This window comes from Trachurus japonicus, chromosome 16 (assembly GCF_045865225.1).
Source record: "Trachurus japonicus isolate A0001 chromosome 16, Traja_1.0".
Lineage (NCBI taxonomy): Eukaryota > Metazoa > Chordata > Actinopteri > Carangiformes > Carangidae > Trachurus > Trachurus japonicus.
Window position 1 is genome coordinate 32,118,168 of NC_140922.1, and position 18,604 is coordinate 32,136,771.

The following is an 18,604-nucleotide window of genomic DNA, read 5'->3' on the forward strand; positions in this document are numbered from 1 at the left end:
TGAGCCGAAAAACGACTCATTAACTCAGGCCTGCAAGGTGGTGATAGTGAACAAATGCATTGTACTTTATTATAGGCCTATACTGACTGACTGACTACTGTAGTTCGTTGTTGTGGATCCTTGACGCTGTAATTAGCACATAGTTCTGTGTTGTTGTGTAATTGCTATTTAATATGACATCAAAGCTTTCTGCATTCATTAATTTATCCTCCTCATAAAACCACAGTACAGAGAGATACAGTACAGGCTGCAGGGTGTAAGAGATACAAGGCCCCGCCGAGGAGTAACTGCCTCCCTCTGTAACTCAGGATCGCATGGGGGGATATTCACAGAATTTTCTAGAGTTGTAGTAGAGGACACCAGATGCAAGTACTGTGTATTTGGTCAATGTCAACTCTTGCATTCCCGAGTAAGTGGGGGGCCACTTTTCGGCAAGACCCAGCCGAGAAGAGCAGTCGTTTTTCGGCAGGCAGGCAGGCTCTTCACCGGCCGGGGGTCAGTCCCTGGAGCAGCAACATATGGCACAAAAAAGAAAAGAAAAACACACCAAAAAACCTGACAGGAGCACGTTCTGGGGACAAAAAGAGAAAATCTGTCTGTTTCTCTCTGTGTCTGCACATTAAGCCCCTCGTGGCAGGACTCTGCTCAGTATGAGGATTACCGCCGCGCAGCGTCATAATAAGACAAAGTGGTGGCGTTCACACCCATAGTTCGGCGGATAAAGGGATCGCGAGGCCAAATGTCCGTGTGTGTGGCACACGTGTGGTGTGCGCGAGAGTGTACGAACGAGGCCTGATGCCGAGAACACGTGTGTGTGTGTCTATGTGTGTGTGTGTCTGTCTGTGTGTGTGAGGGAGAGAGAGAGAGAGAGAGAACATAGAGGCTGTGCAGCTCAGAGAGAGAGAGAGAGGAGGTGTTGGAGAAAATAATTAGAAATAAATAAATAAATAAACCTAGAGATTATGCAACGTTTCACATGATGAACATGAGGGAATTAGTGTGTGTGTGTGTGTGTGTGTGTGTGTGTGTGTGTGTGCAGGAGGCAGAGGTCAGTGCAGCAGCAGCATCAGAGGGAAATGAGACAGGAGCAAGATTTAGGATTTAATTTTGGTTTTTGCAAATGATTTTTTTAAAAAAAACCTTTTTATTTATTCATTAATTCATTCACAGGACACACACACACATTCTCTCCATCACACACACATGGAGACAAAGTTGTGTGTGTCATTGCAGTGTTTGAAGCTCTCTAAGTTGTAGGTTTATTATTTTTATGATCTATTTATCTATTAATCATCATCATCGTAACTGTGTCTTCCTCTCCTGTCTCCTCTCACGGGAGGAGGAAGCTGTAGTTTACTTGATTGTCCGGGGTCTTTGAACGCAGCCTGCACGGGGCCAGTTTTGTCTGGCGCGCGCTGTGTGGTCCCCGTTGGGAGAATAAAAACCATCGGCCTCACTGCACGTGGCTTTACTGTAGGTAACACAGCTCCCACTGACACACACACACACACATCACACACATACACACAGGCTTCCGTAGTCTGGAAGAAATAATAATGATAAGTTAACACATAATGGCAGCCAGAGGTTGTCTTAAAAAACACAAAAAAGGGGAAAAAAAGACGAAAACATCTGTATATTTTGAATTAAATGCATTAAAAACACAAAATATAACTGATAATAAATGCCTATAGTTTGATCACGTACAGGATGTGTGAAATATTAATTTATTGATCCTCTACAAACCTTCATTTTGTCCTAATCACAGCAGCATGTGTGTGTTAATCAGAGTGTGTATCTATAGGCGACTACAGTGTGGGTGTGTGTGTGTGTGTGTGTGTGCGCCAACAGGCCTGCACACCGTCACCTCAGGTATTTCCCGTCATGCACCTTTTCTTTTCTTTAAAATGTGTCTTTAACACGTGCGTAAAGTTAAAAACACCTTTTCTTAAAATGTGCGTCGTGCGTAAAACTCGTGCGTAATTGTCCTTTGTTGGCTCCATACTACTTGTGCCATAAAATGGCGTAAAAAAAAAAAGAAATGAAAAAAAAGAAAAAACCCAAAACGTTTCCTCCTGATCCGTGCACGTGCTTTTAATCAGATCAGATGAGAGCCAATGAGATTTCACAACAGGAATCAATTCCTTGCTAATCAGCTCTGGACTTTTTTTTTGTTCTTTTTTTTTTGTATGAATTATTATTTCCAATTAGAAGCGTCGGATTTGTTGACGTCACGCACGTCCTGGCCAATGGCGCAGCCTGATGAGGTTGGTTTAAATGGAGGAGAGGAAGAACTTGGACCTTTAATGTATTTTATTATTATCAATATTATCATTATTATTTGTAGTATTATTGTTTTTATTATTATGTCCAGTGTGAGTGGTGGCTGCAGCTCTGTGAGGCTGATGTCCTGCAGAACCGAGGCACTTGAACGTCTCACCTGCTTCATTTCCTCTGCTCAGCGCATTCAGTATTTTCCCGCGTTAAATGCATCATCAAACATGAGCACAAATGAGAGGGTTTTTTTTAAAGAAAGAAAGAAAGAAAAGAAAAGAGAGAAAAAAGAAAGAGAAAACCCGGAAGACAAATATTGAGCTGGTATGACTTTATTAGAATGATGTAACAGCAGCACAGTGGCGAATAAGCCAGTGTTAATGAAAGGACTATTAATGATAATGGGGGAAATAAGCGCAATCTGCATGTAATTATCTTTCTCTCTCTCCTTTTTCTTTTTTTTTTTTCCAGCTCAGATATAAAAACGAGTCATAAAACTCACAGCGATTAAAAGTCTTAATGTCACTGTTGCATCGTTACTGTGACAAAAATAATATTCTGAAGAATCACAGACTGGAGCCAAGTGCATGATGGGATTTTATTTTATTATAATTGTTTTTATGGCAGGAAGTGGAAAATTAAAACTATTTTTTTTTATGATTAAAAAAAATCAGATCATTTTTAAAATCCAATGTAGTTTTATTATTGTTATAATTGAAATACTATAAAATTATATAATACCGGTACATTAATATTATTATTATACTTTGATTTTCAATATTATAATTTAGAAGTTTTAATATATCCTACTATTTGCAAAAACAAAAATATAAATTATTTCTATTCATCCTTCTAAATGAGCATTTGTATATTTATATTTCTATATATTTATCATTATAATGATATTTATATGGAAAACTGCAGCTGCGTGTGTGTGTGTGTGTGTGTTGATATTAAAGGAGCTCACTGTGCTTTGTCCTTGTGGATTGAAACAAAGCTGCTTGACGAAGGCGTTAATGTGTGTGTGTGTGTGTGTATGTGTGTGTGTGTGTGTGTGTTTGTGTGTGTCTACGTGTGTGTGTGTGTGTGTGTGTGTGTGTGTGTGTGTGTGTGTGTGTGTGTTGTTGCACATATTTAGACAGTAGAAGAGGAAGACGACAACAAACAGCAGGTTGTATTGAACCTGGAGGCAGAACAAAGCCCCCGAGCTGCTGCTGCTGCTGCTGCTGACGATGCTGATGATGATGATGATGATGGTGGTGTTTGCTAACAGCGATGTAGCCGTCTCTGCTAACACACTGTAAATTCGTGCAGGTGTGTGTGTCTGTGTGTGTGTGTGTGTGTGTTAACGTGTTCTGGGTGTGAGTCTCTCTCTCTCTCTCGGTGGGGGGGGAGGAGGAGGAGGATCTGCATGGGCACAGAGCAGCTTTAATTAGACGGGGCCTCGTGCCTTCTGCCACCACAGCGTGCATGCATGTGTGTTAGAGTGTAAGTGTGTAAGTGTGTGTGTGTGTGTGTGTTACACCTGCACAAGAGCGAGTGTGTGTTTTTTCTGCATTTAGATTGAGACGACTCAGGATCTAATTCCTGTTCCTGCTGCTGCTGCTGCTTTGTGTTGCTGTTACATCACTGGTTGGTGCACGTGTGGTGTGAGGACATGTTTGATTTTTACATGTGTGTGTCTGTAAGTGTGTGTGTGTGTGAATTTCATTTATACCTTGGTATGAATGACAATAAAGGTATTCAATTCAATTCAATTCAATTCAATTCACGGTTTCCTTCGACCGCAGACAAACCGGTTTTGCTGCAATCTCCCTTTATATTCGGTGCCGAGGCGTTTGAAGCCGCGGGTGGTGGCTAAGGGGGAAGGTCGGCGCCGTGGCCGGTTTGGACTGGTTCATCAAACTTGTGTATACATTTTGTTTAGTTGTGTTGTTTTGTTTTTTTGTAGTAATGGAGCCTCTCGCTTTTTTTTTTTAATCTGGAGGCATCGCTCCCTCGGCCAATCACAGCCTCCTCTGCACAAAGGGAGGCTTCCTATTGGCCGAGGCCCCTGGGGCGGGGTCGATGGATGGGATGGGGGGGCCGGTTGGTTGGTGACATCACAAAATGAATGAAGGGTCAGGACATTTAAGAGTTGAGTGAAGGGGGGAGAAGAAGGGAAAAGAAGAAAAGAAAGAAAGAAAAGGCCCCGCGGCCGAAGAAGAGAAACGTCTTTGTTCAGAGTCGACGTTAACGCACGTTTGATTTCTTCTCCTTCTTCTTTTAGCTCCTTTCTTTCTTTCTTTCTTTCTTTTCAAAACCAACGATCATGTTTTATTAACAAACTTTCTCTCCTCTCCTCTGTTTTCTACAGGTCACACCCCCCTCTCCCTCCCCTCCTCTCCCCCTCTCGTCCCCCCGGCGATGGCGCTCCAGAGGAATGGATGGGTAGCCTTCGGGGTTGGTTGTTATCTTTGGTTATCTAGCTGTATGAGTGATGTACATTCTTCATAAAGCTAGATAACCGAAAGTAACAAGAATCCCATTACACTCCTGAAAAGGCATCAAGACCCCACGGGTTGAGAAGAAAAAACTAAACAAACAAAAAGACAGAGAGAGACACAAGAAAAAGAAAAAGAAGAAGGAGAAGAATAAAGAAGTGAAGTGAAGAAAATGGACGACACTTTGAAAGGACATGATGATGATGATGCAGCGACCGCAGCAGCACAACACACGGTAGGTCGGCTGCACAACTGTGGTGTGTGTTTGCATTTGTGTGAAAGTGTGTATGAGCATTTAGAGAGACGATCCAGATCCAGATCCAGATCCAAAACCGTATATACACTCGGTTGGTGCAACAGGATCACTTTTAATCTAATAAGCCCCATGATCCCTGTGTGGTGGTGGAGCTGCTGCATGCAGGGGCTTAGCCGGGGTATCACATGGCCAGGGGCTGTGGCTGGGGGGGCTTTGGGGGTGACTTCTTGGGCTCCAAAAAAAAAGAAAATCCACACAAACTGAGCGACTGACTCACCAAAGCCTGTTGGACTTTGACAAAGTCGTTTAACAAGAGGCTGTGGAGCTAATCGGCCGGTCGGTCGGTGGGTCGGTCGGCCATCTTGACTCGAGCCTCTGGACATAGAGAAGAAGGAGAAGAAGGAGAAGGAGAAGAGATATGTGAAGAATGTGGGTCTTGCTGCACACATACGGTGCCATGAATTATACATATGGTCCGACTTGGATGGGATTGTTGTTGAGTTAAGAACCCCCCCCCCCCCTCTCCCCTCCAACTCCTTCTTTCCCAAGTTCCCAAGTTCCCAAGTTAATCCGGAGCTCCCGGTGCAGCCGCCGGCTCCTCCGCCAACAGACTACACTTTTTTTTTCTTGTGTGTGTGTTTGAGGCCAGTTTGTTAAGTTAGCCCTTCTCCCCTTCTCCCCTTTTACTTTTTTTTTTCCTCCTCCTCCCCCTCCCCTGGCATGAAAAGATGTTTGATTTGGGGTGCGGCGGCCGTTTGCTGTTGTTTGATTTGACGTGACAGTTGGTTTGGTCGTGAATGGGCCGTGGAGAAGCCGGCGAGGTTCTTCCATGTGGAAAAGACCTGATGGGATCTTTAGCTGGAGGAGGAGGAGGAGCGGTCCAGGGGCAATCAAGCAGAAGCCCTCTCCTCCTCCTCTTCCTCCTCCTCCTCTTCCTCTTCTACCTCCTGAAGTGATGAGATCCAGAGGAAGAAGATGGAGAAGGAGAAGAAGGAGGAGGAGAACAATCGGAGCCTTTAGCTTCCCTGGCCGAGCTCACGGCGTAAGGAGTAATTGGTCAATCAGATCTTCAACCTGAAGGCCTCCGCCGCTGATTGAAGGTGTGATTTCTCTTCTCGCCCATCAAAGCTGGAGGGCGACTCCTGCTGAGAGGAGGAGGAGGAGGAGGAGGAGGAGGAGGAGGAGGAGGAAGAGAAGGAGGAAGAGTTGCTTAGGAGCTTCTTCTCTGGAGGAAAAAGCCTCTTCCACATGAAGCTGCTGCCTCTACACGCTGTAGAAGACAAAAAGTTTGGATAGATTTTATGCAGAAATCCCTAAAAAGCCAGTGTGTGTGTGTGTGTGTGTGTGTGCATGTGTGTGTGTGGTAGCTGTCGCCTCACAACAGCGTAGTGTCAATCTCCTCCAGCCCTGCGGTGGTGGCTGCTGCTGCTGCTGCTGCTGCTGCTGCTGCTGCTGCTGCTGCTGCTGCATTGCAGGTGCCTCAGCTGTGACATTTGAGTCACCGTGGATGTGGATGGTGATGATGGGGATGATGATGATGATTATAATCTGTTATATTGCAGATAATCAATAGATCAATAGATCAATAGATTGGCTGTGAGTGTCCAGGTGCAGGTGCATGGAGGAGGAATTTGAACATGAACACGTAACAGGAGGAGGTTTCTTCTCTTCTCTTCTCTTCTCTTCTCTTCTCTTCTCTCCTTCTGTTTCTCTTCCTCTCGCTGCTTCTTTTTAACTGTGTCAGTTACAGTGTGTGTGTGTGTGTGTGTGTGTGTAGGGGTGGGGGGGTGAGGGAGGGGGGTAGTAGTGTAGTGAAGTGGAGTGTGGGACAGATTGTGTTCAGACCCTGAGCAGTGCCCTGGGAGACGCATGTCATGGTGCAAACGCTTTTGTTGCCGGCTCCGTGTGTGGCACAGTTATATCACTATAACACTTCACATGGGGGGAGGAGGAGGAGGAAGAGGAGGAGGAGGAGAGGGGGGCTTCGCTTCTTATTTATTTATTTATTTATTTATTTATCATTTTTGTTTATTTCTCCTCTCCACATCCCATGCTGGAGTCTGAACCAGAACTAGAGGAGCTGTAGCTTTCCTCCAGATTTAGACTCGAGTGTCAATTCAAACAGGAAAAAAAAACAAAAAAGAAAACATCCATTGTGGTGCATGGGCTCCTACTTTGCCCCCCCACCAGTAGACTTTACAGTCAATAGAGCTAGTCCACTTGTCACTGAGGGACAATGCCCCCCCCCACCCCTCCCCTTCTCCAGCGCTGCCAGGTCCGAGCAGCCAGACACTTCTCTGAATAAAACCCTCTGACTCTTGCCCCCGTCTCTCTCTCTCTCTCACCAACAGGGTTTGGTTTTGTTTTGTTTTGGGGGAAAATGGCTTCACTGTTGCTGCCCCCCCTCCCCTCCTTCCTCTTCTCCTTCTCTGTATGCTCACAGAGACATGAATGTATCGCAGGCAGTTGCAGAAGTCAATGCCCCCCCCCCCTCCGTCCCCTCCGTCCCCTCTGCAAACAAAGGAGATTAAGTTTGGCAACTTAGCAGTAACAGGTGTAACTCTGACTGGACCACACGGGGGGTCCATGACTTGTCTCGTTGCTCAGACTTCGACTCTGTTGTGTTTAGTTGTGACTCGGTTCGGTTTCTCTAAAGTTTCCCTCCTGCAAAAAAAAAAAAGGATGTTTCTCACCCTGAGGTTAAAAAACGAAGAGATAAAAAACAAATGCAGTGAAATATCAGACAGAGCTCGGTGTAGCAGCGCTGGAGCATCATGAATACAGACAGTGATGTTTTTCTGTTTCATATTTTTATTGATGTGTAGCTATACAAGAGCAACAAAGGCACATTGGTGTCGGCTTTAAACATGTTTGCATAGTATACACCCTTAGATTTTAGATTGGCATATTTTTAAGAACAAACAACAGTTACCAAATAGACAATAGGCCTACAATGAAGAAAGTATTTAGACATAGTCTGTATAGAATGATTAAACTGACTGCATAAGATGAATAAATACACTGTAAAAACTCAAAATCTTTCCAAGAATATTTGTCTTATTTCTTGTCAAAATGTCTCATTTCTAGTCAAAACTAATCTCTTTCCACTTAAAATAAGACTCATCACCTAAAAATGTACTTGTTTTTAGATCATTTTCACTTGTTTCAAACTAATTTTCACTTAAAATAAGTAAAGAAATCTGATAGTGGAGCAAGTTTTTCTTTCTTATTATGAGCACAAAAACCTGCTTTCACTGGCAGATTTTTCTCTTATTTCAAGTGAAAATTATCTAAAAACAAGTTCATTTTTAGGTCATGAGTCTTATTTTAAGTGGAAAGAGTTTAGTTTTGACTTGAAATGAGACATTTTGACAAGAAATAAGACAAATATACTTGGTAAGATTTTGAGTTTTTGCAGTGTAATAGTAAAAGAAAGAGAGAAAGAAGAGTGAGTGAGTGAGTGAGTGAGTGAGTGAGTGAGTGAGTGAGTGAGTGAGTGAGTGAGTGAGTGAGTGAGTGAGTGAGTGATCGGAGCACCAACACCTCCAGTGTGTCTGAACCCTCTCAGTAAATCGAAGCATTCAGCCACGAGGACAAACAGAGCGTTTGTTTGTTTCGCTGCTTCATAATAAAGCTTTTTACTGAGAGAGAGAGTGCAACCCACCAACCCCCCCACCCCCCCCAAAAAAAGCCCCATTCTGCAGCTTTAAAATGACTTGGCAGAGCATGGGATGGATGGAGGGTCTGTTCAGATGGAGCTGCTCCCGCTGCCATTGTCTGGCTCTCTCACACACACACACACCTAGGAGAGTTGAGCACACACAGTTTCCATTGTTGCGTGAGCTGTTAATATCAGAGGCTTCACAATAGAAGCGCCATTCGCCATATTTGCATAAGGCACTTTTCCAACAAGGACCCGGTTAGAGAGGGATGGGGGGGGGTGGGGGGGTGGGGGGGGGCTTGAAAGCCGGGGCCCTCTCCAGCGCCGGTGGCAAAAAAAAAAAAAAAATGTCAAGTGCCAATTAGGAGAGGTTTGCCACCATTCAGCCGTTACCCCTGTCGTCCTTGCCCCCCCCTCCTCCCCCCTCCCTCCTCATCCACCCCAACTCTCTCACACTCTCCAAGTCACCCCTGTTTTTGTTGTGTTTTTTCTAAAACCACCTTATTCCCATTTCAGACTGCACTGACACCCGCAGACAAAAAAGCTCTGTCCGTCCGTCGGCTAATAATGGAGGATCTCAAAAAAAAAAAAAAAACAGCGAGCGAGCGAGACGGCGGGCTCTGTTCGCCGATTAGTCAGCTTTTCTTTGTTTTTTTTCTGTGAATAGACGAAGTTCAGGAGCTACACAGCAAAAAAACACAACAAACCTCCACCTGCTTGAACTCAGCAGAGACTTTTCATGCAGGTGTAGAAGCCAAATCCAAAATAACCTCATGCACCTGACGGCTAATAGCATTTAGCCACCTTACACACACACATGTACACACATGTACACACATATACACACACACACACACACACACACATATACACACATATACACACACACACTCAGAGCTGCAGCCAGCTGTTGAGGCTAAAAGGACAAAAATGCACAACAGTGGGATTTAACCTCAAATCCACGTCGGCATTAATTCTATTAACGCTTTTATCTGCAACGTTACAGCAACGTAAAGCTTCATCATCATCGTCGTCGTTGTTATCAGATCTGAGGGTGGTTGTGTTTACATTGTGGGGGGGGGAGGGGTAAAAAAACCCTCCAGAAATCAGTACAAAATGAAATATAGAAAAAAGTCACAACAGACACAATAGAAGGAGCTAATCGTGTTTGTCCTTTCGGGGCCACCGTTGTTTTTCCACGGAGCGTTTACCTAACTCACCGCCTCCTGCCACTCACAGGGATTTCTTTTTTCTTTTTCTTTTTCTTTTTTCTTTCTTTCATTCTTTCATTCAATCTCTGTGTCGAGTTTTTTTTCCCCTTCTACTTCTCCTTCTCCTTCTTCTCCTCCTTCTTCTTTCCCACCCTTGATTCTCAGATGGTTGGATCTGATTTGCATACATTTGCATAATGAAAGTCATTTGCATGCTCAGGGGCAGACTGTACCATGAGAACAGACATGAAAAGGTGTGTGTGTGTGTGTGCGTGCGTGTGTGTGTGTGTGTGTTTGCATGTGTGTGTGTGTGTGTGTTTGCATGCATGCATTGTTGATGGATAAAGCTGGTTCTTAAATTTTCACCCTGTCACCCTCTGGTTTCCTGTGCAGGCGACTCCACCACCTCCTCCTCGCCGCCGCCGCCGCCGGAGGAGCAGAGCTGCTTGGAAAACAGGAGGAGAAAAAGGAGGAGGAGGAGGAGATTCTGCCCTCCCTTCCTCCCTCTCTCCTCCTCCTCCTCCTCCTCCTCCTCCTTCGCTCCATCCTCAGCCGACTGCCCCCTTTCTCCTGTGCAGCGAGACGCCACCATCTTAGAGCGAAGGAACGAACGAACGAACGAACGAACGAAGGCTGGCACGAAATGGAAGTGAAGACCAGTCAGTCAGTCAGTGCAGGTAACACACACACAGATACACACACACACACACACACACACACACACACAAACACAACGATCCACAGCGCCCACCACGGTGCCACCGACCCCTCCATCCATCCATCCCTCCATCCTCCTCCTCCTCCTCTTCTCTCTGTTTGTCTAATCACCCTCCGATGTGTTTGTTAATTGTACGATTCACAAGATGCGGCGAAGGGGGCGGAGCTTGTTCTCTGTGTGTGTGTGTGTGTGTGTGCACATTACTAAATCACTCTCAGGAGGCTTCAGTGGGCATCTGTCCTCCCCCAGCGCCGCTGCTGCTGCTGCATCCTCTTCTCCTCCTCCCCCAGTTCTCCTGCCATGCCATCCTCCTCCTCCTCCTCCTCGCCACTCGTCTCGCACCGTGCCCCAACATGGCGGCCGCGGTGGTGGCATTGTCTGCCATTTTGGAGACACAACGATGCAAACGTTGACCCACAGAACTGCACGATGTCACTGCTGCTGCTGCTGCTGTGTCGGGTTTTATCCACCTTTTTCCAAACGTAAGCCGGTTTTGCTCTTCCGGTGGAATTTTATGTTTACGTTTCCATGGTTTCGGTAGTCACGGTGAATGCATGTTTTTTGGGGGGGTTTTTTCAATGAAAATCTGTAAAACGCATGGATCATCACACCACCAGCTTTTAACAGTGGATATCACACAAATTGACATCCGTGTTTAAAAGCCAGCGTTAATACTAGATCCATGAGTTTACTGCAACTATGACAACGACTGAAAACCATGTAAACGTAAAGGTACAGTTCCACTGGAAATGCAAAACCGGTTTTATGACCATAGATGACGTTCGGAAACTTGTGAATAGAAACCAGGAAGTTTCTCTGGAGCCGAGCAGGAGGCGATGATGGAGGGAGGGAGGGAAAAAATATAGGAGAGCAGGTGAAGGAGTGTGTGTGTGTGTGTGTGTGTGTGTGTGTGGTTTGAAATCCTGTCTTGTGTTTGTGCGAGTGTTGGTGCTCAGACAAGTCCAGTATTGTTCTGACCCCCACCACCAACTTTGGAAAAACCGCTTAAACCCAAAACGCCAATTAGCATCAAACCGCGGCCTTGATTAAGTAAAGTAAGTAAGTAAGTAAGTAAGTAAGGACGGCGGCCGGTAAACAATGCACACCATTGTTACCAACCCACCCCCCACCCCCCTTCTCCTCCTTGCAACAGAGAAGTCTCTTTGTTTGTGGCTGTGGTGGTGGAGGTCAGGGAGCCATGCTAATGCTAATGCTAATGCTAACTTTACAGTAGGATGCCAGTGTTAGCTACCACTGAGAATAACAAATGAATGAACTGCGATTTTATGCAACAAGGAAACTATATATTTTTATTAGCCTATTATTATTTTATGTAGTCTACATACAGTAGTAGAAACTCTGCTGAGCTGATGACACACAGATGACTGTAACGTGTGATGTCACTGGGCCTGTGATGCTAACTTTGTTGCAGCGGAGGCGAAGAAGAAGTTGAAAACTCAAAATCTTTCCAAGAATATTTGTCTTATTTCTTGTCAAAATGTCTAATTTCTAGTCAAAACTAAACTCTTTCCATTTAAAATGAGACTCATCACCTAAAAATTAACTTGTTTTTAGATCATTTTCACTTGTTTCAAACTAATTTTCAGTTGAAATAGGCTAAGTAGAAAAATCTGCCAGTGAAAGCTAGTTTTTTGCGCTTGTAATAAGAAAGAAAAACTTGATCCACTATCAGATTTTTCTACTTATTTCAAGTGAAAATCTGCTTGAAAGAAGTAAAAAGTGTCTATAAACAAGCTACTTTTTAAATGTGATGAGTCTTATTAGTAGCCTATAATGAGATTTGTTTTGATTAGAAATAAGACAAATATTCTTGCTAAGATTTTGAGTTTTTGCAGTGTGGTAGCTTGTAGAGCTGCACAATACTCAATTCACACCTACATGGGATCTCATTTCTAAACGGCAACAGTTGTTCCGCCTCCTGTTTTCTCTCTATGAGTTCATGAAGTGAAGCGGCTCTGCCTCAACCGATGGGAAAGTGAGTTTTTATCAATCGAGAAAGTTTTCAAAAGAGCTGCACAACACCTTGCCCAATAAATAGCCTAATAAACATTTTGAATCGTAATCTCAACTCTATAAGCAAAAAAAGAAAAAGAAAATCATGATTCACATTTTTTTCTTTTTTCCCCCAGAAAATAGCTGCGGCCGTTAACTGTGTCAAACCCTCACGCAACTAATCACAGCCAGGGCCTCTGTAAACAGGTGGTAGATTGAGAGTAGAGAGAGTAGAGAGGGAGATGGTGGTGGTGGTGGAGGGGGAGTGTGGGGGTGGGGGGGTAGTTGGGGCACGAAGGCCGTTCTCAATTTACTGTGTAAATTATGCAGAGCCCAAAACAATGCAAACAGTAGACAGTGGAGTGGCTGGCGTTGGCTAATGAGATGATGAGAAGTCTGGGAGGGCTGGGGGGAGGAGGGGGGGTGGGCACGGCCCGGCAGCTTGTGTCTGGACTGGATCTGTGTGTGTCTGTGTGTGTGTGTGAGTGTGTGGAGCAGACACTGTCCCGTCTGCAGAGAACTGAACAGACTCCATCAGCACCGAACGAGCGGCCGAGCGGCTGAGCGAGCGAGCGAGCGGCCTCCTGCCCAGACTGAGAGCTGCTGCTGCTGGAGGAGGAGGAGGAGGAGGAGGAGGAGGGGGTGTTGGGGTGGTGGGGGGCAAGCAGGCAGCTGGGGCACCATCACCCTGCCCCCATTGCACCAACACCACCAGCAGCAGCAGCAGCAGCCTTGGGAACCACATCCACCCCAACCAACCAACCAATCAACACTGGCATGCACTGCAAAAACTGAAAATCTTTCCAAGAATATTTGTCTTATTTCTTGTCAAAATGTCTCATTTATAGTCAAAACAAATCTCTTTCCACTTCCATAAGAATCATCACCTAAAAATTAACTTGTTTTTAATCATTTTCACTTGTTTCAAACAAATTTTCACTTGAAATAAGTAGAAAAATCTGCCAGTGAAAGTAAGTTTTTTGTGCTTGTAATAAGAAAGAAAAACTTGCTCCACTGTCAGATTTTTCTACTTATTTCAAGTGAAAATCTGCTTGAAAGAAGTAAAACGTGTCTAAAAACAAGCTTTTCAATGTGATGAATCTAGATTTGTTTTGACTAGAAATAAGACAAATATTCTTGGTAAGATTTTGAGTTTTTGCAGCAACAATTAACTTGTTTCAAACAAACTTTCACTTGAAATGAGTAGAGAAATCTGCCAGTGAAAGCTTGTGAAAGTTTTTCGTGCTTGTAATAAGAAAGAAAAACTTGCTCCACTATCAGATTTTTCTACTTATTTCAAGTGAAAATGTGTTTGAAACAAGTGAAAATGATCTAAAAACAAGTTATTTTTTATGTGATGAGTCTTATTTTAAGTATAATGAGACTTGTTCTGATTAGAAATGACATTTTGACAAATATTCTCGGTAAGATATTTGAGTTTTTGCAGTGCATCCACCCAACCACCCAACACTGGCACGTTACAGGCCAGGGGCCCCCCGAAAAAAATAAGAGTCTGGCTGCATGCAACCAACCAACCCCCCTCATCCATCCATCCATCCATCCTCCCCCCTCCTCCTCCCACCCCTAATGTGAGGCTGGGGGCCTGGGAAGGACTTCAAGTTCACGGCCAGACCTCCTATTGAGCTGACAGCCTGACTGTTTGCTCAATTCGGCTCCTATTCAGGAGAGTGGAGGAGAAAGGAGCTGAGGAGGGGGGGTCGATGGGACACGGTAGCGCTGGTCTAGCTATTCATTGAGCAAAAGGGAGGAGGAGGAGGAGAGGAGGGGGTGAAGAGGGTGGTGGTGGTGGTGGTGTGTGGTGCATAAATAAAAAGTGAGGCATCCAGGCTCCGTTAGCTTTGAGCGGTGTGCGCCGCTCTCACACTCTTTTACACTCTTAATTACCGGCGCCTTCCACTTTTCTCTCTCCCATTCTCTAACTACACCCCTTCCCCACCTCCTCCTCTTCACCCCTCCCCCTCCTCCTCCTCCTCCTCCTCATCCCCAACACACACACACATACACACACACACACACACACACAAAATTGCAATCATTCTCATCATCCTCTCTATCCCCTGGTTTTATGAGGCCACATGCTGCGGCTGTAAATTTACCATTAACAAGCTTATTCACTGTCGTCCTCTCAACAAAACACGACCATGATGCCAATAACTCACAGCGACACCAATACCCCCCTCTACCCCCACCACCCCCCCCACTGGAAAAAAACTGCCTGCCTTTCATGCCATCGTGCCCCTCCCCACCAACACCACCACCACTGATGCTAACCGCTGAAGCTAACGTGAAGCTACCACTGCAAAAACTCAAAATCTTACCAAGAATATTTGTCTTATTTCTAGTCAAAACAAATCTAATTCTACTTAAAAGACTCATAACATTAAAAAGTAGCTTGTTTTTGGACACATTTTACTTCTTTCAAGCATATTTTCACTTCAAATAAGTAGAAAAATGTGATAGTGGAGCAAGTTTCTTATTACAAGCACAATAAACTTGCTTTCACTGGCAAATTTTTCTACTTATTTCAATTGAAAATTTGTTTGAAACGAGTGAAATTATCTAAAAACAAGTTAATTTTTAGGTAATGAATCTTATTTTAAGTGGAAAGTGGACATTTTGACAAGAAATAAGACAAATAGGCTATTCTTGGAAAGATTATGAGTTTTTGCAGTGTGCTAATCGCTGAAGCTAACGTGAAGCTAGCTACTGATCAGGCTGCACCCGCTGACCCGCCGTAATGTTTTAAGTTGCTTGTCTGAGCTGCTTGAAAATGTCACACACACACACACACACACACATATTTAATTTCTTCTTATATGTGTGTGTGAAGTCCCAACTCAGCCGAGCTTAGGGTGTGTGTGTGTGTGTGTGTGTGTGTGTCACATGCTTCCTCTTTGTATTAGCAGCTCGTAGCCTAGCGTACCAGGCTCCTGCGTTAAGGCCTTTCAACTTCAGCCTCAATCCTGGAGCTGGACTCACCTCGGACAGATTTAAGACTCACAAGAACCCGCTTCACCTCCATCACCTCCCCCCGTCTCGCCAAATAAACCTCCATCTGATGCATTCACACTCAAACTGCCTTTAGCCTTCTTCTTGCGTTAGCTTTCTGCCACCGTCTCTATTGTTATGGTCGGTTTTGACCCACTCACTAAAAACATGTTTTTCTTCTCTTGGTTACATCGTTAGGCTTCCTTATCCATGAAAATGTTGGTTTTAATATTTTTTGGTGTGAGCCCCTGGGCCTTTATTGTCAGTATACCCCTTGACTTCAATTGAACCTTCGTCTTCTTGTCAGCTTTATTCTACCATCTCTCGTGTTAAGGTCGGTTTTGACTGAAGTTTTAAATCAGCTGTAAAACACAGTAACATATACAAGGCAACTCAATGTGCTTTACATAAAAACATTTGAAAAGAACAGCATAGAACAGAATAAAAACAAAACAAATTTAGCAAAGAAGAATAAAAAAAGTAGAAAATAGATAATGTTTAAAGTTCTTAAAAAGAGCTCAGCTATAAGCACATGAAAAGATTTAAAAGTGCTTACAGAAGGGTCATTATTGTTCTTATCGTTATAACCGGGTTGAAACCGACCCTAACAACACAAATGTCATAATTTTAAACCAGAATATTTAACGCGTTGATGCAATAAACACATTTATGTGGTACTTTTATGCATTAAAAACCTAGAAATGCATCAGTGGCGACTCTAACACAAGAGGAAGGTTAAAATCTGTGTCTCTGTGTTTCTTCAATGTTATTTATTGATGTTTTCTTTATCTTTTTTTGCCTTCACTTACTCTTTTAATAATTCTTTTAAACTTTTTAACACTTTTTAACTCAGTCTGGTCAGTCAGCTTGTCTGTGCACGAAATGGCAAAAAATAAACGTCTTGAATCTTCTGTGTTTCAGGTGAAACGTGACGGCGGGAGGACGAACAAACTGAGGGACGACAGGACTCTTCCTCCTCTTCTCCTTCCTCCTCTTCCTCCATCAGCTGCTGTTTCCCACCTGGAGTAAAAGACTTTCTGACATTTCTGTTTGCATCCCTTCACCTGGTGCATCATGGGAGCACAACGTGGACTTACTGACTGACTGGCTTGGCTGCTGCAGGACTGAGACGCTGGGACGTCGCTGCTCTTCGTTCTGTAAAATGATCATTAAAAGAAAAAGAACTGAGGATTTTTTTTTGTTTTTTTTATTGTTTTTAGTTTGTTTTTTCGTTCTAGTTGCTAGGACACAAAAGACGCCTGAATGTGACGAGACCCACGGCAGCAGTGAATAAATACTGCACTGCGATTGGACAGCTCCGTGTGTCAGCTGACACAGCGGCGAAGGAGAGAGCTGTCGTCTTTACTCTCTATGCAACTGATTCTTTTATCCTTTTTTTATTTTAATTTTAATTTTTTTCTCTCCATCTTTCACTCACGAAAACGACAAAAAAACGTCGGATTTCTTTCGTTTTGTTTTTTGTTCGGGCTCAATTTTTTTTAAAGGGCCGACATTTACTGTTATTGTTAACACACTGATGCAGAAGCAACAAAGTGAGTGTGTGTGTGTGTGTGTGTGTTTGACAGGTGCTTTTCAGTCAGATATTTCCAGCTGTAACAGCCTCAGTCTGAGTAAATGTGGACTCTCACATTTAATATTCCTGATGGCAGGAGTGTATTTGATCAGCAGGGGAGAAGCTGAGCTCCGTGTGTGTGTGTTCTCTACACAAACACACACACACATACACATACACACATACACACACTATTACCACCTTCCCAGCAGGCTTTGAGGCGCAGCAGCAGCTTCCAGCCTCCGTTCCTTCCCTCTGTAATGTTACATCTTTGGGTGAGACATGACAAATACATCGAGCTTCAAACTGCCTTAATTTCCTGTCCTTGACATTAACACACACACACATGCACACACACATGCACATGCACACGCACATGCACATGCACATGCACATGCACACACCCAAATGCAATAAAGCAGTAGTATCACTATCGCAGCCTAATTCATTCTATATTAATTTTCAGGAAGTGGCAATTTTTTTTTTTTATATTACGATTGATAATCTATGCAAATCTCTTAAATATGATTTTAAACAATCGACGTCTATGCAGCGACTTCAGTCGGAGACGATCTGGGTCTAATTTAGAAAATGTATTCTTTTGATAATCATGCACATCCCAGTGCTCGAGACAATTACTTATCTGCCTGGATAAGCTTGAAATTATGTTTTTAATCTCTTGCAAAAAAAAAAAAAAAAAAAAGGAGGAGTCCCCTCTGATACGAGTCCAGAGGCACGAAATATAAAATCATAATGGAAAGTGTTAAAGTGTTGCACTAAATCTCTTTATGTTTGTGTCCCTTATATTGTAGTTTATTGTTTTAGATGAGTTTGTGTGTGTCTGTGTGTGTGTGTTGGCTGTGTTCACCACATGTGCCTTTCTGTGGAAAACTACTGTGTTGGAATAGTAATAAAGGTTTACATTGAAAACAATGGAAAAGTCGATGTTGTGCATGTGTTTTTTATTGATTTATGTGTTTACAGTTTGATGTGCATTCAGGAGCCACACATCACAAGGAAATGAGAAAACTGAGTAAAACAAGAAAAAACAAACCCCAAGAATGAAACTACGTTAATTAAACATCTGCAGCTTCAGGTTGAATGGAAAACTGATCATATAGATTATGGGTTATAGATCAACGACATCAGGGACTTGTGGTCATGTCCACAAGTTTCCGAACGTCATCTATGGTCAAAACCGGACGCCGTTTTTTTTTGGCATTTCTGGTGGAAATGTCTTTTCAGTCGTTGTCATAGTTGCGGTACTAAACGCATGGATCTATTAACACTGGCTTTTAACACGGATGTCAATTCGTGTGATATCCATTGTTAAAAGCTGGTGTGATGATCCATCCAGATTTTCATTTCCGCTTGAAAAAGGTCTAGTACCGAAACGTCGCAATAAA